This window comes from Diabrotica virgifera, chromosome 3 (assembly GCF_917563875.1).
Source record: "Diabrotica virgifera virgifera chromosome 3, PGI_DIABVI_V3a".
Taxonomy (NCBI): Eukaryota; Metazoa; Arthropoda; class Insecta; order Coleoptera; family Chrysomelidae; genus Diabrotica; species Diabrotica virgifera.
Genome location: NC_065445.1, coordinates 160,427,330 through 160,451,179, shown reverse-complemented (window position 1 = coordinate 160,451,179; position 23,850 = coordinate 160,427,330). Strand labels below are relative to the sequence as shown.

General features: G+C 33.4%; 1 protein-coding gene across 4 annotated transcripts in view; it reads left to right on the top strand.

The window, feature by feature from the left end:
- The window catches only part of LOC126882177 (condensin complex subunit 1), an 827,360-nt gene that overhangs the window by 16,589 nt on the left and 786,921 nt on the right, over positions 1-23,850 (top strand). The window contains exon 1 of one of the 4 annotated variants that reach the window (XM_050646995.1): positions 2,154-2,276. The exons of 2 other annotated variants lie outside the window; for them this stretch is intronic. The gene's annotated coding sequence lies outside the window, so the exon portion shown is untranslated. Of the gene's footprint in view, positions 1-2,153; positions 2,277-13,298; positions 13,318-23,850 lie in introns of those variants that run through there. One more of the 4 variants, XM_050646997.1, reaches the window with a different exon arrangement.

The window sequence follows — 23,850 nt, the reverse complement described above, 5'->3', positions numbered from 1 at the left end:
GCATGTTTCCCGATCTCTATTAATTTAATGTATTTCTCCACGAGTTTACAGCAAAAATCTTGATAATTATGTTTGTTTTGACTGTTCTGTTTGTATAATTATTGTTTTATCATATAGTCAAAGTCTCCCTTCAATCCCAAACATTTTTAAAAGAAAATACAATTTTTATTGAATATGTTCAATCAAGCAGACATTCCGTTAACATTTTTAGTCACAACATAATATCAAGGTTAAAGTATTATTAGAGCAACGCGTTATGGTGTCACATTTCTTTTAATGACCGACACACAAAATATTTTAATGACGGATCCCACACTATAAGAACCAGATTTTTATTACCTACTGCTGATAAGGTAAAAAGTTATCAAATATCACTCGTTGTCATCTCTGTGTTAATTTGAAATAATAAAATATAAATATTGTAGTTTTGTATTCTAAAATATTTGGAAAAAATACCTATGTATTTTTTTTTTCATTTAGGTACACATCATTTTAAGGGATTGTCCGGAAGAGTACAGGCTCAATATATCGACAAATGAATTTTGTTTTAAATACCGTCCGTATAGAGGAGGTGCTCGTTGGGGATAGGCGCAAAATCTTAGTCCAGTGCTAATTAAATGCATTAATTTTTTTCGAATTCTGAGAAAACTAATAAGTATTTTTGAAAAATTTAAACGCAGAATGGAAGCTTACATTATTATCGAGGGCAGAAAGTCCCTGAAAACTTATATAATGTTTATTTTAATAACTTATATACCTAATATATGTTTATTTTAATAAAGATAATGGGATGAAAAAACAAGAGAAATGTTAGTGTGATTTTTAATTTCGAATATTTCATTCAAAAGAAAGTTTTTTTTATTCTAAGGGACTTTAGGTCCCCCGTAATAATGTTATCTTTCATTCTGGGTGTATGTTTAAAAAAATATTATTAGTTTTCTCAGGATTCGAAAAAAATAAATGTATTTAAATAGCATTGGACAGAGATTTTGCGCCTACCCCCTTAAAAGAGAGTTTACTGTATTTTATATTATTACTAGAATTTATTACTTTAAACTTTTTATCGCTCTTGATTCATTTTATCGTGTATTTAATTCCATTCAATTGTAATTGTACATTCAATTTTTTTGTAATTTTTACACGTTTTATTACTTTCGAAATAACAATAACTATAAAATCGATTTGGCGTTTTGACTACCTGTTGATCGCTACTTTATCACCTTAAGCTTTTAATAAGATTTTTAAAATTAATTTAGATTATTTAATAGATATACTCACCGGCACGAAAAACGGGCACCCCAAAAAATGTGTCATTTTTGATGGCTCGTATCTCCTGAACCTATTCTCCGATTTAAGTATTTCTTTAATATGTTATAGCCTTGTTCTTTAACTATATCGCTGTAATAATATTGTTTCTAGACAGGTAAATTATCATTGTATACTGGGCGTACCAATCAAATTGGTTTTTTTTTTTCAATTTTCACAACACTCTGTGGAATATTCTAGCCTTTATACAATATTGAAATTAAAACCCAACTATAGCCCCAGGTTTTCTTAATGTTCTGTTTGTTATTCATTCGCTTATGTTGGATAATAAAAAAGTTAGGGACTTTAACAACTAAACATGTTCTTTATCAATACATGGTGTTTCTAAATAAGTGCGACAAACTTTAAGGGGTAATTCTGCATGAAAAAATAATGATCGTTTACTTGATAAAGCTATGTCCGCAAATGCTTGCAAATATAAAATTATTTTGCCAAACGATCATTATTTTTTCATGCAGAAATTACCCCTTAAATTTTGTCGCACTTATATTTAGAAACACCTGTATCGATAAAGAACATGGCTAGTTGTTAAAGTCCTTAACTTTTTTATTATCCAACGTAAGCGAATGAATAAAAAACAGAATGTTAATAAAACCTGGAGCTATAGTTAGGCTTTAATTTAAATATTTTATAAAGGCTAGAATATTCCACAGGGTGTTGTGAAAATTGAGAAAAAAACCCAGTTTGATTGGTACACCCGGTATACAATGAAAATTTACCTGTCTATCAATAATGTTATCATAGCTATATTGTTAAATAATAAGGCTATAACATATTAAAAAAATTACTTAAATCGGACCAAAGATTTGGGAGATACGAGACATCAAAAATTACTCATTTTTTTGGGGTGCCCGTTTTTCGTGCCGGTGAGTGTAGATTAAATTAGAAGTTCATTGTAAAAAAGGAAGTAAACAAAAACACGAGAAAAATGAATTTATATAAGTAAATAGGTAAGTAAATATTATAGATTAAAATAAGTACAGAAAATATATAATTATAGAGAGAACGAGATAGAGAGAACGTATTGACGCAGCTGTAAATGTGAGTGCGAGTAAGATTCACAATGGGACTGCTGGAATGGCTTCTCTCTCGCACTCAGCATTTATAGTCGCCGCACGCGTGCATGGCGCTTATTATTATTACTTAAAAATAACAGCTTAGTAATAAAATAATGACAAAAATTTCTTTAGGATCTTGTAGGGGGGGCTCTAAACTTTGATTTAGTCATATATCGACTTTCATAATAATAACTTTTAACCGAGTTATTAAGCCTTGAATATCGCCATTTTTAGTTTTTTTCAATTTTAAATTGCTTTTAAGTCGAAAACGATCAACTTTAGAGAAAAATTATAAGAGACCTTTTTTGTCCAGAATGGTCCAAATAATTGAAGAAAAAATTGTTGGGGCCAAAAATATTGATTCTTAAAATTTGAGTAAAAAAAAATTGTTAAAAAAAATTGGCCCACTTTTCACGTGGGCGACTTCTTGAACCTTATTCTGGGATGTCTCACGAATGTGATTATGCAAAAAAATCTCATGGGAATATTTTTCCCTTCGAACCCGCCGTTTTCGCCTTGTCTAAATCGATGCCATGTGTTAACTGTTTTATTTTCAAAAAGCTTCTCCACTCCTTTTAAAAGCTTTTAATTTTTTATAAAAAATAGTTTATTTTTTATTTTTTTGGTGATTGTTTTATATTGTTCAATTATTCTATAAATAGAGCATTTACGTTTTATTTGTTTTTTGTTTATTAAACTATCAAAAAACGTCGTCAAACATTTGTAACAAATTTGTTACATTGCCAAGTTACGGTTATATTTTTCCCAATGTAGATTTTTGATTTTTTTATCTCTGCAATATTTTTATGCAATTTTATTTGTTTTGCAGGTATATAGGTTTAAAAAAGGGTAGACAAAATTATTTTTATGTTTTGTAAGTCAGGTACTACTTTCTTTCAGTGCACAAAATGTAAAGGGGTAGGCGACTTTATCTGGCTGGCAAAGGAAACTGTTTTTACGCATATCATCACAAATAAGAAGTTACTTAAATTAAAAAGATTTTATTTTAGAATACAATAATTATATTTTATAAACAAATAAGAATTACCTTAAATATGACATCTAACGAAATAGTGTGGAACAGTCACAAATCGGAAGAGTTTATAGTCAAAAAAGGACTTAGACAAGGTGACCCTCTATCAACTGTGTTATTTAACCTAGTTTTGGAAACAATTGTAAGGAACAGCAGAATAGAAACACAAGAAACGATCTACCGTAACGAACATCAATGCATGGCCTACGCCGACGACCTTACACTGCTAGCAAAAACTAATACCGAATTAAAGAAAATCATGAGAAGATTAGTCAGAGAGGCAAAAAAATTCGGCCTAGAAATAAATGAAGAAAAGACGAAGTATATGGTGCTAGGCAACACAGAAAGAGAACCTGTAGATATGCTAAAGTTAACAGCGTTCGATGGAAAAGAATATAAATTTAAACGAGTAAATCACTTTACATATCTAGGTGCCATTATAGATGAAAAAGGACACGAGCAAAACGAACTAAAGCACAGGATAGCTAAAGGTAACCGAAAGGTCGGCAGTTTAAAAAAATTATTAAAGTCAAATTACGTATCAAGAAAGACGAAAATTAGAATATACCAAACTGTAATAAGAGCAACAGTCACCTACGGATGTGAAACATGGGTACTAAACAAAACAGAAGAAGAAATGATAGAGAGATGGGAACGCAAGGTACTGAGGACTATTTTCGGGGGAAAAAATACGGCAGATGGTTGGCAAAGAAGAACTAATGAAGAATTAAGGATGCTTTACAAGGAACCAACTATAACAAGATACACAAAGGCACAAAGAATCAGGTGGGCAGGTCATGTCGAGAGGATGGATAGGTCAAGAATGCCAAAGAAGATACTATTAAGAAAACCAGTTGGGACAAGGAGACGAGGTAGACCAAGAAAAAGATGGCACGAAAAGTTTCAAGAAGATATAGGATCGATGGAAATTACAGACTGGAAAGAGAAAGCGAAAAACAGGATACAGTGGAGAAACATAGTGCAGCAATTTTTACATAGTCATTAAATCAAATTATATAATAAATATAAGACATTAGTATATATTGTTATTTGTATTATGTAAAATTGTTATTGTTAAGTTGTAAAGCCCTAGACCTCCAAGGTCTGTAGAGCATGTTAAATAAAATAAATATATAATTATAGAGATATATAATCACTTATTGTACCTTCATTTAAGGCTAACTTTAAAAGTAAAGCAGATCTGCTATTATTCATGTTTAAAAACAAAAGGCACACAAAACACTAAGTACGATTAGGACCGCGAATCTACAACAGATAAATGTCTGGAAACCGTTACACAGGGTTGCCAAAAAACGGAAGTCACACCGAGCGGTGTGGTATACGGAAGACGCTACGCGTTGTGTACATAACCTGTATAGTAGCACGGGAGCGACACTAGCGCTGGTGATATACCGTCGAACTAAAATCTGATCTTATGAGTATGTTAGATACGATATGACTTCCAGCGAAATTTTTAATATAAGCCTTCTGATACCATCTAGTAGCCAAATTCGTAAAAATATAGGCAAAACGTTGTGACTTCCGAAATCGGAAGTCATAACGGTATATATGAAGTAACAACGTATTACGAGAATCTACTTTGGAAGTCACATGGATACATGTATCAATATATATATATATATATATATATATATATATATATATATATATATATATATATATATATATATATATATATATATATATATATATATATATATATATACAGTGCTAGTCAAAAGTCCGTACCCCCCTTTTATCTTTTGAACGGTTATAACAATGATAGTGAAATTTGGAGGGAGGAAATAAACGGATGTAAGCTTCTTAACTAGTTATGACAGGTGACGTAATAGTGACAGATGACGTTACAGAGCCACTGTGACCGACAATTTTAAATGGGACCTTATGGCAAGTGATACCTCGTTTGAAAGGTATTGAAAATACCTATTCAGTCATTCTAATTCTGTTTGGGTTTAAGCTAATTTTGATGAATAAATGAAATAAATATAAAATTGTAGTTTCGCATTCAATTAATAAAAATTCAAAATTCCGCTTATGATTACTTGTCAAACAGTTTGACGTTAACGTAAAAACTATTAGAGAATTGAAAGACGTCAACTTTTTTGACAAAAAAACCATAGGCGGACATTTGAATTTTTATCAATTAAATGCGAAACTACAATATTATATTTATTTAATTTATTCACCAAAATTAAAATCAACTGAAACTCAAAAAAATTAATATGACTGAATAGGTATTTTGAATACCTTTCAAACGAGGTATCACTTGCCATAAGGTCCCATTTAAAATTATCGGTCAGAGTGGCTCTGTAACGTCATCTGTCACTATTACGTCACCTGTCATAATTAGTTAAGAAGCTTATGTCCGTTTATTTCCTCCCTCCAAATTTCACTATTATAGGTATAACCGTTCAAAAGATAAGAGGGGGGTACGGACTTTTGACTAGCACTGTATATATATATATATATATATATATATATATATATATATATATATATATATATATATATTTAAAAACATAAGATGTAGATCTTTGAAACACACTCAGTGAACCAAAGATCCAAGGTTATTGGTTTAACGACCACTCGTACGAAATCAAATAGATGAAATAGAGAATGTGGAAAAATCCCCTTACGAACAAGCCATAGACTTGCCGTAGACTTACGCACCTTCTATGTCTAGGTCTCGAATGTTGTTTTTTGATTAGAATGTGTCTAAAGATATTCAACCTCTTGTCTTTACCGACGAGCCCAGAGAGGTTGAAGAGGGCGAAACACATTTCTAAGAACTGGTGTTTGGATCTTTGATTCTATTCGAAAAATTTTTCCCAGCCCGAAATGGTGGATGTGTGAATTGTTCGTAAGGGGATTTTTCCACATTCTCTATTTCATCTATTTTATATATATATATATATATATATATATATATATATATATATATATATATATATATATATATATATATATATATATATATAGATGCACGTTAAGTTGTGACTTCCGGTATACAGAAGAGGCTGTCCGACTTCCACATTTTCTACTAGGAATTATTTTTTAAAAATTGTGTATTTGGTAAAAGGGGGGCTTATAAAATGGGTCTACCTATTGAGGGGAAAGGATTTACCAAAATAAATTTTGTATATATATACGTATATACCGAAGCGTACAGCATACGTTATGGCTTCCATATATAGGGTAGTTCAAGGTGCGTTGTCACTTCCAGCGGTGTTGTCATATTTTGGAAGTCACAACGACTCGTCTGCTGATTTACCTCTTACTTTAAGCGTAATGTGTGATCTTTTGAAACTTTTACTGTGAATACAGTTGTGAATGCAGTTCTATGTTTTAAAGTTGTCTATTTAAATTAAAAGATTGATATTCTTTTGATTAAACAGGTTTACAAAAAAAATACATTTCGGAATATTTGACGAAACCATATGACTAGGGGGTTTTTGGGGTCGCTGGTCACGAATCCGGGGTCCGCTGACCTCTATCACGTCAGGTAATGGTAATCTCAAGGTCAAATCAAGATAAACCGACAGTCGCTCTGAAAAAGTATATTAGGGGGTTTTTGTGGTCGCTGATGACGAATTTGTGTCCGCTGACCTCTATCACGTCTAGCTCAAGGTCATTTCGAGGTCAAATCAAGATAAATGGACACGATCGCTCTGAAAAAGTGTATTAGGGGGTTTTTGGGGTCGCTGATCACAAAACTGGGGTCCGTTGAGCTCAACCGCGACAGGTAAAGGTCATTTCAAGGTCAAATCAGTTTTGCGGACTTGTCCTGATTTGGCCTTGAAATGACCATTACCTTATGTGGTAGAGCTCAACGGACCGCAGTTTTCATGATCAGTGACTCCAAAACCCCTATATTTTCAGAGCGATTGTGTCGATTTATGTTGATTTGACCTTGAACTAGACGTGATAGAGGTCAGCGGACTAATGATTCGTCATCAGCGACACCAAAAACGCCCTAATATACTTTCTCAGAGCGACTGTCGATTTATCTTGATTTGACCTTGAAATGACCTTTACCTGGCGTGAAAGAGGTGAGCGGACCCCGGATTCGTGATCAGCCACCCCAAAAACCCCTTGTAACATGGTTTCGTCAAATAGTCCGAAATTTAATTTTTTTTTGTAAACCTGTATTATTTATGATATGATTGATATTTATTTTACAAATACTAATATTTTATTATTGCTGCAAAATGGATTTTTTGGAATTAATTAAAAAAGTGTTATTAGTAAGTAATTTATTTATGAAAATTATATCAAAAATTTTAATAAATAAATTTGAACTTATAGGAAATTTTAATATTTATTATTTTTCTTGATTAAATTTTGAATTTTAGATTTTATTACAGGCTCCGTCCTTTTAATTTTTGATGTACCAATAATAATGTGTAATAAGAAAATTAAATGGCTAAATACACCAGGTGGGGTTGAGCTGCTAAAAAGCTATCTAGATCCATCTTTTTAGAGCAGATTAGTCCCAGTCTGCTACTCGATACTATTGACTGTGCTTCTCCAGTTCTTTCTATCCTCTGTCTTTTTCTGCCAGTCTCTAATTCCTGCCCTATATAAATTTTCCTTTACTTCCTGTAACCATTTATTCTAGTTCCTCCGCGTCTCCTTCTAACTCCGGGTTTCCATTGTAAAATTGAGTTTATAGTTGTTACGCTACCTGCTCTCCATATATGCCCCAACCATCTAACACTGTGCTGAAATCTGAAAATCTGGAATAATATCTACCCGGGTCGAAACATTTTTTTTAATATATGAAAATAGTTATTTATGAAACAGTTCGTGAAGTATGCTTTTTACGAATGCACGTGATGTTTAGAGCACAAGCGACAACGGAGCGAGTGCTATACATCGCTTAAGTTCGCAAAAAGTACTTCACGCACAGTTTCATACAATATTTTATCTACGATAAACAAATAAAAAAACTGTAACTCTTCATCACTGGAATTCATTCCTATTCTACAATTTTTAGAACTTATTTAAACATTCTAATTTCTTTCAAACCACAAAACTGTCAAATTTTTTTTGTAATTTATTGCTCATTATGTCATCATCATGACAACGCGAAAGTTAAGGATATTTGATTATATGAAAGTGTGTCAAAAACAGTGCGAAAAAGTAAATCCCGTTTAAAATACATTGTTACTTCACGCACACGTTATCCATTAAATAGATCGATGCAGATCGGCCTTATATCGGATCCTCTACTATTAGTCCGTTCGCTGACGGTAAAATATTGCAAAACCCATAAATTTTAAAAAACCGCTTAGATCAGGGGTGGGCAATTACTTTTAAGCGCGGGCCAAAATGAAAGTTTCAAAATGTCTCTCGGGCCGGAGGACTATACCGGATATGTACGCTGTGCCCACGCGAATTTTTTTGGTGTAGTTTATTCCCTGCCCAAGAAATAAATACTATAAATATTATTTTAAAGCATTTGGACAAAGAAATTTGACTGTTAATAATTAGAAAATGGTAATAATAAATTGTCCTACTTGGGAATACATGCGAAAAACTTGTGCCCAGTAAAATATGTCACGTAATTGAAAAAAAAATGGTCATTATATTAAATCATAAGAAGATCCAGAAAAAGAACCAGATAAAAAATGAAGATATTGAGCAAGTGGACAAAATGAAATACTTACTTAGGAGTCTGGATTACGGAAGATTTAAATTCGAAATCATAAATTCGATCAAGAATAGAGCAATTGAGGGTAGACTTTTTGAAGATGAGGACATTTCTGAGTCACCAAAGACTCAATCTGCAAATCTGATATTAGTTGATAAAATGTTGTATATCCACTCTATTCTTTTTTATGGTGCCGAAGCTTGGATTGTTAATGCTGACTTAATGAGAAAGCCGGAAGCTTTTGAGATGTGGCTTTTTGGGAGAATTTAGAAAATACCATGGACCGATCATATACGAACAAAATGATGTTGCACGAAATGGAAAGAGACAGAGAACTTTTGACCTCCATTAAAAGGAGACAGACAGCATATTTACGGCACATGCTCAGAAATGATATTATGTACGAGTTGTTCGAAGGAAAAAGGGGTCCTGGTAGACGACAAATATTCTGACTGAAAACATTTGAGACTGGACCGGGTTAAACACACAGACGCTTTTAAGAAAAGCAGAAAATAGAGACGAATTTGCAATGGTGTTTTAGCCAACCTTCATTAGTGGAGTCGGCGTTAGAAGAATAATAATAAATTAATGGTAATTAAATAAATCAGTTATTGAAAGATTTTATTTTCTTATTTATTTATATTTTAACGATACAAATTAATTTATATTGATACATATTTTGTAAATATACCTAATATTAAATAAAATTATAAAAAAAAGACAAACATTAAACGTTAAAATTAATAGAATACTCATTATAAGTATAACTTCTATAATAGTTAATGCGAAACGTGAAATCGCGAATGTTCATGTGATATTATTTCTTCAAAATTGGGATCCAAATCACTTGTAGCAATCCTTAATACCGAGTGTAGATTTTCGTCAGTAATTTGTGATCGATATTTATTTTTCGTGGAAACCATCAACGAAAAAGTTCTTTCACAAATATATGTCGAACCAAATAAAACTAGGTATTTTTGAACATAGTTTAAAAAATGTTTTTAAAATGTTCTGTATTCAAAGCACCGTAGAAAGCACTCAATTCGTTTGATTGAACATTTTCTTTAATAAATTATTTGCCTGTAAGTCAATTAATTCTAGCTGAATTTCAACAGGAGCTTCTTGCACATCGAAATTGAAAGGTTGACTAATTAATGACAAAGGTTTTTCAATAGCTTTGAAATCTTGAAATCTTCTTTGGAATTCAGTATGCAGGTCTTGTGTTACTGAACTATATTTAAGAAAATCAGAATTTTTCAATAATTCTCGTCGTGTTTGTAATGATGGGAAGTGGTTTAATATTTTTTTATTAAAGTTCTCAGCAAATAAGTTTAGTTTTATCATAAATGCTTTGACATTTGAGTGCATATTGAAAGCGAACTGGTTTTTCCCTTGTAAATTTACATTAAGTTCATTTAAATATTTTACAATATCTACAGAAAACGACAAATCGTTTAGCCATGCCTCATTTTGCAATTCAGGAAAATCATGTAGTTTTTCTTTTATCGACAAGAAGGATACTATTTCATCAAGCAAATATTGAAATCTGTCCAAAACTTTACCGATGCTAAGCCATCTCACCTCAGTGTAGTAAGGAATTTCGTAAAAGTCACTTTCAATTTCTTTCAAAAATTCAACAAACTGTCGATGATTTAAGGCACGTTCCCGGATAAAATTTACAACTTTTGTCACAACAGTAACGACGTGATTCAATTTTAAAACTTTTCTACATAACACTTCTTGATGAATAATGCAGTGTAAAAATAATATGTCTTGTTCTGGCTGCAACTGCTTTACTTTGTCGCTGATTCGTTTTAGTAAGCCCACATTTTTCCCTGTTAAACTAGGACAGCCATCCGTAGTGATGCTTACTATTTTGTTCCAAGGTAAATTTACTTTAACTAAACACTCTTCAACAGCGTTAAAGAAGTCTTCACCGGTAGTTGTATCTTTCATTGGATGCACACTAAGAAGTTCCTCGCGAATTTCACATTTTTTGTTAATGCCCCGAATAAATATTAATAATTGACTTGTGTCAGTAATATCGCAGGACTCATCCAACGCCAGAGAACAATATGTAAAATCAGCAATTATTGTTTTAAGCTGGTCGAGTAAATTTCCTGAAATATTTTCGATCCGTCGTACTATTGTTCTCCTTGACAGGCTTAAATTTTCAAAAATATGTTTTTTTTCAGGACAACATATCTCCGACACTTCTACCATGCACTGTTTAACAAATTCTGCTTCAGAAAAAGGTTTACATAACTTAGCAATTTTGTGTGCAATAACATAACTTGCTTGTGTGGTAGATTTCTCGATGTTACTTTGTTTGCTAAAAATATTTTGTTGTTTATTTAAGTTTTTTGCTAAGTTGTCTGCAGCATTTTTAAGTTCTTCTAAAGAAAACGATGCATATTTTGGATGTTTTGATGTAAAATGCCTCTTTAAATTATATTCCTTGAAAACAGCAATGGTTTAATGGCAAACTAAACAAATTGCTTTCTTACCAATGTTCGTAAAAAGGTATTTTTCTGTCCATGCTTCATTAAAATTTCTGCATTCCAAATCAACTTTTCTTTTTTTAGATTGTATCATTTTGCAAATGCTTACAAATAAATATTTTAATACAATAAAATAAAAACAATGTTTTCAAATTTTACTTACAAAATGTCCTCCACTTTTTCAATTTATTATATATTTGCAAAATAACACACACTGTATCAAAAGAAATATGAGGAGTAATAGGAAATACGACCAGTGCTAAATCAAAATAAACTTATACGCGTCTTTCGAAGTAGTTGTAAAACTTCGGCAAAAATCGGTAACAATGAATTTTATGCTGAAGTAGGTATTCCAAACAACCATACTTAATTCAGATTTAATAAATAAAGAATCATATTATTGGGACCAAAGTGCTGAGGTATTTAGATCATAAACTGTCAGTGATATGGTTGAAATAGATACCCAAACACCGAGTGCTTGTCTTGAGACCTTGAGAGTTAAATACGATTATTAATACCGAATAAACAATTATGAATCTCCGGGGATTTCCCTATATTTTAAAAGAAATTTAAAGTAAATAGTTACAATTAAACAGTTTTTAAAAATATAGTTAGCTAAGGCTGTTCGTAATTATAATACTCTCTATTATTTATATATTTAATAATTTATGTGAACACTATGCAAACTATTACTGTTGATTTCAACAAAATCACATAAAAGGGATTAAAAATATTAGGTACTTGCGGGGTTTTTCAACGGGCCGGACAAAGTAAGCGAAAGGGCCGGACCCGGCCCGCGGGCCGGCTTTTGCCCACCCCTGTGCTATAGCCTTATTCTTTAACTATATCGCTGTAATAACATTGTTTCTAGACAGGTAAATTATCATTGTATACTGGGCGTACCAATCAAACTGTTTTTTTTTTCAATTTTCACAACACCCTGTGGAATATTCTAGCCTTTATACAATATTGAAATTAAAACCCAAATAGCCCCAGGTTTTCTTAACGTTCTGTTTGTTATTCATTCGCTTATGTTGGATAATAAAAAAGTTAGGCACTTTAACAACTAAACATGTTCTTTATCAATACATGGTGTTTCTAAATAAGTGCGACAAACTTTAAGGGGTAATTCTGCATGAAAAAATAATGATCATTTACTTGATAAAGCTATGTCCGCAAATGCTTGCAAATATAAAATTCTTTTGCCAAACGATCATTATTTTTTCATGCAGAAATTACCCCTTAAAGTTTGTCGCACTTATATTTAGAAACACCTGTATCGATAAAGAACATGGCTAGTTGTTAAAGTCCTTAACTTTTTATTATCCAACGTAAGCGAATGAATAAAAAAACAGAATGTTAATAAAACCTGGAGCTATAGTTAGGCTTTGATTTAAATATTTTATAAAGGCTAGAATATTCCACAGGGTGTTGTGAAAATTGAGAAAAAAACCCAGTTTGATTGGTACACCCGGTATACAATGAAAATTTACCTGTCTATCAACAATATTATCATAGCTATTTTGTTAAAGAATAAGGCTATAACATATTAAAAAAAATTACTTAAATCGGACATCAGGTTTGGGAGATACGAGACATCAAAAATTACCCATTTTTTTGGGGTGCCCGTTTTTCGTGCCGGTGAGTGTAGATTAAATTAGAAGTTCATTGTAAAAAAGGAAGTAAACAAAAACACGAGAAAAATGAATTTATATAAGTAAATAGGTAAGTAAATATTATAGATTAAAATAAGTACAGAAAATATATAATTATAGAGATATATAATCACTTATTGTACCTTCATTTAAGGCTAACTTTAAAAGTAAAGCAGATCTGCTATTATTCATGTTTAAAAACAAAAGGCACACAAAACACTAAGTACGATTAGGACCGCGAATCTACAACAGATAAATGTCTGGAAACCGTTACACAGGGTTGCCAAAAAACGGAAGTCACACCGAGCGGTGTGGTATACGGAAGACGATACGCGTTGTGTACATAGCCTGTATAGTAGCACGGGAGCGACACTAGCGCTGGTGATATACCGTCGAACTAAAATCTGATCTTATGAGTATGTTAGATACGATATGACTTCCAGCGAAATTTTTAATATAAGCCTTCTGATACCATCTAGTAGCCAAATTCGTAAAAATATAGGCAAAACGTTGTGACTTCCGAAATCGGAAGTCATAACGGTATATATGAAGTAACAACGTATTACGAGAATCTACTTTGGAAGTCACATGGATACATGTATCAATATATATATATATATATATATATATATATATATATATATATATATATATATATATATATATATATATATATATATATATATATTGTTACACTTGAAGTTTCCGCGGCAGCTATATGTGCTTTCTGTTGTTTTCCTGGTTTGACTCCGCGTTGAATAATTTTGGTTTTGAGAAAAACCATTATTTTGACGACGTTTCGGCAAGATCTCACTTGCCATTGTCAACTCAGGTGGTTCCGCTTCTCGCTGCTGCTTGAAGTAAACTGAATTCTTATTCACGATACCGTCACTTATGTAGTTGATCCTGATGCTGCTTGCCCTGCGCGAACTCGGGCTCTTGTTATTGGTCCGGTGTAGGTTGCAGTCGTCGGAGGGATGTTACGCGTGGATGTTGCGGCCTGATTTATTTTGGTATTTTTCTTCAGTACCGTTTTCCATGTTGTAGGAAGCCGTTGCGCATCATCTCTTTGGTTTAAGCCGTTGGGATTTCTTTCAATTTCTATCGATTCTCTGATTTCCCGTTTTCTTTTTATTTCGATGTTAGCTAACATCGTTGTTTGGTTCAGGTTTATTGTGTGTCCTGTATTTGCGACATGTTGAGCCAGGGATGACGTGGTTTCTCCCCTTTCGATAGCATTTCGGTGTTCTTCTCCTCTTGCCTGGATTCTTCGGTTGGTCTGTCCAATGTACGACTTTCCACAATCCCCACACGGAATCTCGTATACACCTTGACTTTCTAACGATATTTTGGTTTTTGGTGTTGGTAAAATAGTTGAGATCTTTCTGTCCGTATTAAATATCGTTTCTATGTTGTGTTTTCTCAGCACTCTTCCTATTTTCGCTGTAGTACCCTTCACATATGGCAGAATGGTTTTGCCGATCGGTTTATCGTCTTCTGTAGGGTCCTTATCTCTTCTTCGAGCATTTTGAGCTTTTCGATGTTGTATGTTGAGAAGCCGTTTTTTCTTAACGCTGTCTTCACGTTATGCATTTCTTCATTTTGATGTTCTTGGTCTGTCAGTCTTTCGGATCTTGTAATCAAGGTTTTGATGACTGAATGCAATTGTGCAGGATGGTGGTGTGAAGCAGCATTTAGATATCTGTCGGTATGTGTCGGTTTCCGATACACTGTATGGCCTATGTGTCCGTCTTGTTTCTTTATTATTAACACATCTAAGAATGGAATTTGATCGTTTTCTTCCAGTTCCATGGTAAACTGAATTTTATGGTGGATATTGTTGATGTGTTCTAAGAAAGCCTTTAGTTTTTCTTCTCCGTGGGTCCAGATGATAAAAGTGTCATCCACGTATCTAAGCCACAGTTTGGGTTTGTATTCAGCTGTTTCTATTGCCCGCTGTTCTATTTCCTTCATAAACAAGTTCGCTATTACTGGTGACAGTGGGGAACCCATCGGTGCTCCCTCAACTTGTTTATATCTTTGTTCCTTATAGATGAAATAAGTGTTATTTAAACAGTGTTTGGTTAGGTTTAGTGTATCCGGTGATATTGGATACTTTTTGCTTATGATGTCCAGTGATTTATCTATAGGAACATTCGTGAAAAGTGAGACTACATCGAAGCTGACTAGCAAATGTCATTGGACAGACCAACCGAAGAATCCAGGTAAGACGAGAAGAACACCGAAATGCTATCGAACGGGGAGAAACGTCATCTCTGGCTCAACATGTCGCAAATACAGGACACAATAAACCTGAACCAAACAACGATGTTAGCTAACATCGAAGTAAAAAGAAAACGGGAAGTCAGAGAATCGATAGAAATTGAAAGAAATCCCAACGGCTTAAACCAAAGAGATGATGCGCAACGGCTTCCTACAACATGGAAAACGGTACTGAAGAAAAAGACCAAAATAAATCAGGCCGCAACATCCACGCGTAACATCCCTCCGACGACTGCAACCTACACCGGACCAATAACAAGAGCCCGAGTTCGCGCAGGGCAAGCAGCAGCATCAGGATCAACTACATAAGTGACGGTATCGTGAATAAGAATTCAGTTTACTTCAAGCAGCAGCGAGAAGCGGAACCACCTGACTTGACAATGGCAAGTGAGATCTTGCCGAAACGTCGTCAAAATAATGGTTTTTCTCAAAACCAAAATTATTCAACGCGGAGTCAAACCCGGAAAACAACAGAAAGCACATATAGCTCCCGCGGAAACTTCAAGTGTAACATAATTAACCTCTACGGGGAGGAAATTCTACCAGGCATCAGAAGATACGAAAAACTACGATCGAAACGAAGGACGTTGTTATGCAACCTTACGTTTTTAGAACGCTGTCGTGACGAAAGCATTATACCGACTTGTATGAAGCTCACTTTTCACAAAAACAACTATAAAACTAAAAACATCTTAAGAAGAGCAAGCCTGGCGCTTATTAGAGAGGCAATCCATGATACCAGACGAGACATCGACAAAATGAATGCAGAATCATTACAGCTGCATCTTAAACTAAGTAACACAATCGATCCAACATTATGGAATTTCTTTGAACAACTGACAAACTTTCTAGCAGAAACAGATGCTGATCTCACTAAGACCAAACAAATTAAAAAGTTTGAAAATTTGTTACTACAACAGCGGCCAAAAAAGAAAGAAAATCCACAAATAGAAACAAACAATTTAGTATATAACTTTTCAAATCTGACACTGGATGAAGCCACGAATAGTGTTCTTGCAAAAGGTTTCAATTTTGCTGTTGCACCTACATACATTCCCGTAGAAAACATCATTACTGAGGTAGAGACTACAATTACTAATCTCCCAGCAGAAACAGCCTAGATCATAAGCCAAGACGTATCAAAAATATTAAGAACAGCTAAACCACCAAAAAAAATTTTACACGGGAAGAGAAAGAAGCCTTACATAATTTGAAGAACAACAAATAAATCATCGTGCTTCCAGCTGACAAACGTGTACAAGAATTCATCTGTACTCATTAGATATCTTTTAAAAACACCCTTTAATTATCTACGCTAATTTCTTTCGGTTATTTAAATGTCATCATAAACAATTCCAACCTTCTTTCGTTACATAAACATTGTTGACCTAGATCGTGAGGTGTAATTATACATACAGCCACTATAAACACTTTTCAGGGTCGACGCTGACTTTGCACTTTTAAATATATTTATACAACCAAAACATAATAAGGGAATCCTTATTATGTTACGTAGGTTGCTACCAGCGACGTTACGTAGGTTGCTACCAGCGACGTTACGTAGGTTGCTACCAGCTTGTACTCATGCGAGTATAATAAAACAACTTCAACAGTGAAACGACTATTAATCATTCCACCCCTCGGATAAGGGTTAACCACCCTTACCGGGAGAAGATAGCCCTAGTAATCCTGGACTATCATATGGCGATCCAAGACCAGGGAAGAAAGACTGGAAAGACGTCACAGGACTGGTAAACGAGAAATGGAGAAAAACGTCAATGTTCTGGTACCTCGACCACCCTAGAATACAGTGTGGTATGTAGAAAGGATGGAGACAGCAGGCCTGACATGGAGCTAAATGGACAATGGTATGGAGATGGAACATCGTGGGACAATGGACAATGCCAGGGAACGTGGATCGAGAACTTTTGGTGATACGAACACAAACGTTTAAAAGTGGTGAGTCTATATTTTGTTCTTATGGTATTTCCACGATATTTCTTAACAAATGAATGATATAGCAGTAATGTAAGGTATATTTCTAGTATTTTTATCTATTTATTTTTAATTATCTTTATGGGTATTATTGGAATTTTTTTTTAACACATATTAAAGTTATTCACATGGCATATTACCATTATTATTTGAGGTATATATTATTTATATTATTTATTACAAGGGTACATTTTTGCAATTTTTTTTATGATTTTAATATTTGCTATCGTAAATATACACTATCAATATAAATATACGATATAAATATATAACAAATATACGCTATATGCATAATACATTTACATTATTATTCTAACTACTTATTTACAAGGGTTAATATAACGTTATTTATTTTTGAACTATTATTTATTATTATTGCAATTTTTTTTTATTTTTACCATATATTGACGTATTATTTTATCTCGTTATTTTTTACTATATATCTATATACCACATATCTATATACACCGTAAGACTATCGAATTTATATTTTCGCTAAGAAGTGCAGGAACTGAGGATAGAAAATTATGTATAAATGAGTAGCAACAAAGTTACTTGGGAAGATTTTGTCAAAATAGTTGAGGAAGTTGCACAAGAAGTAGGAAGACAGAGCAGAAGGGTCTTAAAGAAAAAAAGTACCGAAATCTAAGGACATACAGGAAGAAGTAACGACACAGCTAATTAAATCCTATAACAAGTTCACGCACTTAACTAAGAAAAACTGGGAAGCACTTTCGGACAAACAGAGGGAAGCGTGCAACAAATATTTTGGAAAAATCAGAGACAAAGTTATACGCTCATTTCAAGCAGTAAATGTAAGAACAGTGGTTCCAAATTCAATACATCAACCAATCGACGAGGAAGTTGAAGAGGAACAAAGCGACGAGGAAGTAGAAGAAGGAAAAAGCGACGAGGAAGTAGAAGAAGAAATAATTAACGACGAAATAAAAGAGGAAAAAGGTGACATAAAACAAGATATAACAATATTAAACATGGCTCTGACAATAATGAATTTTTGAATATCGCAAGCAAGATATTGCCCAACGAGTTCGATGGAAGCGCAGGGAAATTACAACCATTTTTGGACGCATTAGAACTACTTGGAAAATTGGCAGAAGGTCATGAAGACACAGCTGTAACGCTAATAAAAACACGACTTACCAATAAGGCTAGGAACTTAATAACCACGGAAGATACGATTCCACGGATAGCTGAAGCACTGAAGAAAGAACTAAGAGGTGATAATCCGAAGAATTTAATAGCCAAATTAGCCAAGAAAAGGCAAGGGCATAGAGATGCAGCAGTGTACGCATCTGAAGTGGAAGAGTTAGCAGAGCAATTAAAAGTAGCATACATAGCGGAAGGAATGCCACTGGATTTAGCGAAGAAATATACGACGGAAACAGTAGTAACAACAATGAAACGAAACGTTAATGCAGAGAAAGCTAAGCTAATACTGGAAGCAGGTAACTTTACATCACCGCAGGAAGTAGTATCTAAATTTTTATCGATCGATACGACTGAAGAAAATGCACAAGGAAGAGTCTTAAATTATAGGACAAACTACGAGAATAGGAGAGGACAGCAGCAATACAGAAGAGGATACCATAACAAATATGACAGAGGAAGAAGAAATAACTTCGGACAACGGAACGAAGGAGAAGCAACGGACAATCAACGAAATTATTCGAACAGAAGATACAGACAATTTAACAATCAAACATACAGAGGAAACCAGAGAGGAGGACGTAACAGGAACGTAAGGTTACTAGAGATAGAGGACAGTCAAGAAGAACAAGAAAACCAGCAGTTGGGGTTTTGAATGAACAAGAAGTTGGAAGCACACAGGCAGAAATAAAATATAACATTTACAACTTCGACCTGAACCTAACGAACTTTGTACGAATGAAAACAGGAATCCTTGAAAACACAAGCACCTTTATCATAGACACAGGAGCTGATATTTCAATACTAAAATGTTCACAAGATTTTATGAAGAAACAGGTGAAACCAAACACAACGGCGAAAATAAAAGGAGTCACTAAAGGAGAGTTGCAAACAATGGGAGAAGTTGAGACAACACTAGAAGTAAAAAGAACTCGATTCGAACACATCTTTCAATTGGTAGAACCTAACTTTCCAATTCCAACAGACGGAATCATTGGGAGAGACTTTATTTCTAACTTTCAATGTATACTGGACTACGCAAACCTTAAAATGCACATTAAAGAGGACAACGATTGTTACATTAGTACGAAAATTCTGGATAATATAGATAATGACACCATAATAATACCACCCCGATGTGAAATTTACAGAATAGTCAAAATTTTTCAAACGCTAAGGAACGACAGGATAGTGGAGCAACAAGAAATACAACCAGGAATATTCATAGCAAGAGCAATTATTTCAAGTAATAATCCATACATCAAAATTTTGAACACAACATACGAAACAGTAAATGTAGAGGCAAGCACAATCAGGACGTTGGACATTAAACTATTCAATATATACAGAGAGAGTCTGTAAAGTGGAATAAATTCAATATCTCAAATACTAATTGTTTTTTTGGAAAATGCTCAGACCCGTCGATTAGTATTTCAAATTGTCCTTTTTGACATTCAATAATAATGTATACAGGGTGTCCCAATTTAGAGATATGACGTCATCGTCGATTTTCTTAAATGGCAACACTGTCATTTTGATAGCTAATTTGATAGGGTTTGTAAAGTTATACATAACTGCAAAATATCAAATTTTGATTCTCTACCATTTACAAGATAATAGAAAATAACAAAGTTATATCTGTAATTTGGAATATATTCAATAATTAAAATACTAACTGTTTTTTTGAAAAATGCTCAGACCCGTCGATTAGTATATCAAATTGTCCTTTTTGACATATAATAATAATGTATACAGGGTGTCCCAATTTAGAGATATGACGTCATCGTTGATTTTCTTAAATGACAACACTGTCATTTTGATAGCTATTTTGATAGGGTGTGTAAAGTTATACACAACTGCAAAATTTCAAATTTGTATTCTCTACCATTTAGATGATAATAAAAAATAACAAAGTTATGAAAAAGAAGTAATCAACTAATAATTGAATTTAATTATTTCAATAAATTAAGCAAAAACTCATAATGTTGCCCTCAATTATTGTCAAATTGTCAATGGGCAACGTTATGAGCATTTGCTTAATTGAAATAAATAAATTCAATTATTATTTGATTACTTCTTGTTCTTCATAACTTTGTTATTTTTTATTATCTTGTAAATGGTAGGGAATAAAATTTTGAAATTTTTCAGATCTGTATAACTTTACACACGCTATCAAAATAGCTATCAAAATGATAGTGTTGCCATTTAAGAAAATCAACGATGACGTCATATCTCTAAATTGGGACACCCTGTATACATTATTATTATATGTCAAAAATGACAATTTGATATACCTACTAATCGACGGGTCGGAGCATTTTTCAAAAAAACAGTTAGTATTTTAATTATTGAATATATTCCAAATTACAGATATAACTTTGTTATTTTCTATTATCTTGTAAATGGTAGAGAATAAAAATTTGATATTTTGCAGTTATGTATAACTTTACAAACCCTATCAAATTAGCTATCAAAATGACAGTGTTGCCATTTAAGAAAATCGACGATGACGTCATATCTCTAAATTGGGACACCCTGTATACATTTTTATTGAATGTCAAAAAGGACAATTTGAAATACTAATCGACGGGTCTGAGCATTTTCCAAAAAAACAATTAGTATTTGAGATATTGAATTTATTCCACTTTACAGATTCTCTCTGTATATAGACTAGTCAACGACAGCAAGGATAGGAAAAAAGAATTACGAGAATCACTGAAATTAGACATACCAGAATATATACGAGATAACTTAGTATCGTTATGCGAAGAATATGCAGACATATTCGCCCTAAGGCATGATATGTTAACCTGTAACAATTTCTACGAACAGAAACTAAGAGTTAAAGACCAAACTCCGGTATATATCAAGAATTATAGGACACCTCATGCGCAAACAGAGGAATTAAATCGACAAGTACAAAAACTAAGAGACCAAGGAATCATATAACCATCTACATCCGAGTACAACAGCCCAGTAGTACTGGTACCGAAAAAAGCTATAGATGGAGGAAAAGCATGGAGATTATGCATAGATTTTAGACAATTGAACAAGAAGATAGTTACAGACAAATTCCCATTACCAAGAATAGATTCGATATTAGATCAACTAGGAAGAGCAAAATGGTTTTCAGTTATAGACTTAATGTCAGGTTTTCATCAAATACCATTAGAAAAGTCATCGAGAAAATACACATCGTTTAGCACGGAAAACGGAGCATTTCAATTTACCAGATTACCTTTTGGATTAAATGTAAGCCCGAATAGCTTTTCAAGAATGACGTCAATAGCATTTTCAGGATTAACACCAGACAAAGCATTTCTTTACATGGACGATATCGTAGTAATTGGAATATCCGAAAAACATCACCTAGACAACCTGAAAAAGACATTTTAGACATGTCGAAAATTCAATTTGAAACTTAACCCAGGAAAATGTCAATTTTTTAGAAGGGAAGTAACATATTTAGGACATGATCTTTCTCAAAAGGGAGTATCACCCGACAAAGCGAAGTATGCAGCAATTGAACAATATCCGACACCTAAGACAGCGGAAGAAACAAAGAGATTTGTAGCATTTTGCAACTATTATAGACGTTTTATTAAAAATTTTGCGGAAATATGCAGACCACCCAACAGATTATCGAGGAAAGGAGTAGAATTTTTTTGGTCTGAGGAGTGTGAAAAAGCATTCAAAAAGCTTAAAGCATCTCTGACGAAACCACCAATTTTAAAATATCCTGATTTCAACAAACAGTTTATCCTAACAACAGACGCATCCAATGAGAGTTGTTCAGCAATCCTAAGTCAAGATTACAACGGAATAGACCTACCTATAGCATATGCATCAAGAAGTTTTAGTAAAGGAGAATGTAATAAACCTATAATCGTTAAGGAATTACTAGCGATTCATTGGGGAATTAATTATTTTAAATGTTATCTATATGGAGCACCAACATTCAAAGTAAAAACAGACCATAAACCTTTGACACACCTATTTGCAATGAAAGAACCAACCTCAAAACTCACGAGGATCAGATTAGACCTAGAAGAATATGACTTCGAAATAGAGTATATAACAGGGAAAAGTAACTACGCAGACAGCCTTTCAAGAATAACATTGCATCAACTAAAGAACCTATACATAGACAACACCCATATACTAGCTATAACAAGAGCTCAAGCAAGAGAAAAGGAGAAGGAAGCAAGACAAACAAAGGCTGAAAGTGAACTCGCACTACAGCCAGAAGCCACCAAACAGACAGTAAGGAAGGTACTAAATAATTTAGAGGCGCATAGACTACCAATTTTGTCCTTTGGAGCAGAACTAATCTCACCAAGACTGAGCATTAGGGCCAAAACCAAAATAAAATGCCACAAAAGCATAGCCACAGGATTGGATCATTTCGATTTAAACCAAGCGTTGGCACAGCTTGATAAGCTGGCGGTAGAGAATGCAGTACGTAAAGTAAAGATATACGTAAATGATATTATTTTTAAATTGTGCACAATTGATGAATTTATTAAAGAAGGAAATAAAAAATTGAAGAATATAGAAATATACATATGTGAAGTACCAGAAACAATAAAAGATGACAAAGAAAAACACAGATTAATAGAAGAATACCATAATCACCCGATGTTCGGAGGACACGTAGGGAATAATAGACTAATAAAGATGCTAAAGGCAAGATTCCGATGGAAAAATTTGGAAAAAGACGTAAGAAAATACGTTAAACAATGCCACAAATGTCAAATTAACAAACCGAAAAGAACACATGTCGAAGAGTTCGTGATATCGGACACATCTTCCAAACCATGGGACATAGTATACATAGATACAATAGGTCCATTCACTAGAAGTAATGAAGGTAATAGATACTGTATCACAATGTTGTGTGAACTGACAAAATACGCGGTCAGCATACCAGTGTGCAATAAAGAAGCAGAGACAATAGCAAGAGGAATCTTTGATCATTTCATACCAACATACGGACTCATGAAGCAAATAAGAACAGACCAAGGCACAGAGTATAAGAACGAAGTAATGCAGGAATTAACAAAGCTATTAAAAATAGAGCACAACTTTTCAATGGCATACCACCCACAGTCCATTGGAAGTTGCGAAAAACTACACAGAACGTTGAACGAGTACGTAA